Source organism: Chiloscyllium punctatum, chromosome 36 (genome assembly GCF_047496795.1).
Source record: "Chiloscyllium punctatum isolate Juve2018m chromosome 36, sChiPun1.3, whole genome shotgun sequence".
Taxonomy (NCBI): domain Eukaryota; kingdom Metazoa; phylum Chordata; class Chondrichthyes; order Orectolobiformes; family Hemiscylliidae; genus Chiloscyllium; species Chiloscyllium punctatum.
Window position 1 is genome coordinate 35131123 of NC_092774.1, and position 2448 is coordinate 35133570.

The window sequence follows — 2448 nt, forward strand, 5'->3', positions numbered from 1 at the left end:
GACTCCAGCTTTGTGAACGTTTCGAAACACGTTGGGAAGCGGATTTAGAGGAGAATGAAAGATGACCTGTCCGACAGTCCAGACACCGTCCCCTTGTTGAAGAGGCTGGGAGGTTGACTCTGATGTTCTCGGCACATGAACTGATCTGAGACATTGAAAGAATTGTTGTTCCTGCACATCAGGAATTCAAACCCCTTCTCGCCTCCAAGCCAATGAGAGAACTCGGGAACAAGCAAAACACTGAAAGTCTGGAAGGGCGACGGTCCCGGAGTAAGAAAGCTAGTTCCTCGTGACATGGATGTGTCTGCAGACAGCCCCCGGTATCTCCACAATAGATCTCCCAGGCTTGATTATGGAAAAGTAAAACTGATAGACGACAATTGTAATTCGAGACGGGGAGTCTGAATTATAAAATCACGAGGCGATGGTGCAGCCCACATTGACGCCTGTCTCTGTGGCGCAATTGGTCAGCGCGTTCCGCTGTTAACCGAAAGGTTGGTGGTTCGAGCCCACCCAGGGACGGGGTGTTCGCTGTTCTCCTTTGGCTTCGATGCTGTGCGCTTTTAATGGAGTCAGGAAAATGTTCCCCAAACGGAAATCTTCTCCAAAAGGGGTTTCGAATTGACTGAATGTCTCACGTAAGGGACTGCGTATGCTGAGAAGGTGAGACCAAAAGAGAAACTCGGCAGGTTTGACAGTACCTGTCGGAGAAAACAAAATTCTGAAATGTTGCCTCCGATTCACTTTCCACAGCTGTTGCCTGACCTGCTGAGTTCCTCCTGCAATTTCTCACTGAAAGTTCATTTCATCTTTTCGGATGAAACACCTAAATATCTGCACACACCATGTGCAGATATTTAACCCTTTCGAATACTGTGAAGTGATTGGATTCAAACAAACTCTGCGATGATTCACTCTTTCTCAGCTCCACAGGCAGGCAGACCTGGGAAGTCAAGCTGTCAGTGTGGTTCTCTATTCGTGGGCCGAGTGGTTAATGCGATCGACTTGAAATCCATTGCGGTTTCCCCACGCAGGTGTGAACCCTGCCGAGTACAAAATGAGAAATGTCGTCGAAAAGAAAGGGAGCTTGCTCCCGGCTTCTTCTTTAAGATTCAAATCAGTGGAGGGGGAAAAATATTTCACTCAAATTGGGACTGGTGGGAATCTGCAACCCACTGCCTGTTCAGGTGGAACAAGCAGATACCCTCAGAGCTTCTTTTGAGGCTATGAGCAAAGTGTTTGGAAATGAGACTAGAAGAGTGAGGGGCTTGAAATCGTGATCGAAATGAAGCAGGCACCTGAGGACAAGGGTGTTTCCTTTGCCAGTGAAAGATACTGCTTCACAAAGTTGGGCCTGTGGAAGGGAATCAGTGACGGTGATTATCTTTGGTTGTTCACATTGTGAATGTTCCCATTGCTGCGCATGTCCGTGTTAACGTCAGAAATCTGCAGCATGGTGGCGTTAGATGCGCACAGGGCCTGGAGCACCAAACTCCACCTATCTGTTTGAAATGCAGCTCACAGCTTCTTCACACACCCCAATTAATCTTCTCATTGTCCTGAAGCCGGCATACGGTTTGAATTCCCGACCTGCGGGAATGAGAATCCTTTCACTGTCTCGCGTCAGTAAATGTCCCTGAGAACATCTGAGTCAACTCACAGCGCAGTCAGATGAGGGGAAGCTGAAATAGCCCCACACGCTGCTCACGGGCACATTTTATTCTCCCCAACTCAACGCCTCAACCACTGCGGCTCCTGGGAGTGGAAAAGAAACAATCACCAAAACCCAGTCTAAGCTCTGTGAATCTTCAGAAAATCAGCAAACGTTCATCCCTTCGGATTTTCTATCCTCGGCTGACAGCGATTGGTTTTGTCAACCTTTTGTAGGACATTGCAAGTGGATGTTTTGCAGAAAATCACCATAATGCCATCTGATTAATCAGGACCTGGATGTTTTCGGTCTTTGAATGTAAGTGTTGTGCTCCAGAACTTTGCTGTTCACAGTTTATAATACTTATCTTCCCAGTTCCCTGTATCACTTCTCGAAAATGTTTAATTTTTGTCTTGTTATCCTTTCACTGTCTGCTAATGAGGATAGCGTTTCCGTGTTTTACCTAAATTATCTTCACCTTGCATACCTCAAGCCTCAAGCTAATTTCACGAGAAACCCTCTCCAGTTCAAAAGCCAACTGTTAATGATGGCTCTGTTCCTTGTCACGTGTCCAATTTCAGATCGATGTTGTTAATGTCCCTTATGCTCCTTCAGATCCAGGTTTCGCTCACAGGGCTAGAACAGAACTGTCACCAAATACATTGACCAATCTACGTTCATCCTATCGATTGTATTAGCATCATCAACACTTCTCATCAAAGTAACTCGAGAGACTTTCATCACAATTTTCTGTGAACAGTTCTACATTAGCTTTGCTGAATGAACCCCAAATTTCT

The 2448-nt window shown here is 46.2% G+C and overlaps 1 non-coding gene across 1 annotated transcript; it reads left to right on the forward strand.

Annotated features, from left to right (window-relative positions):
* Positions 1-448: 448 nt before the first annotated feature.
* Positions 449-522, forward strand: trnan-guu (transfer RNA asparagine (anticodon GUU)). The gene has a single exon. It is a non-coding gene; the product is annotated as a tRNA-Asn (tRNA).
* Positions 523-2448: the final 1926 nt, after the last annotated feature.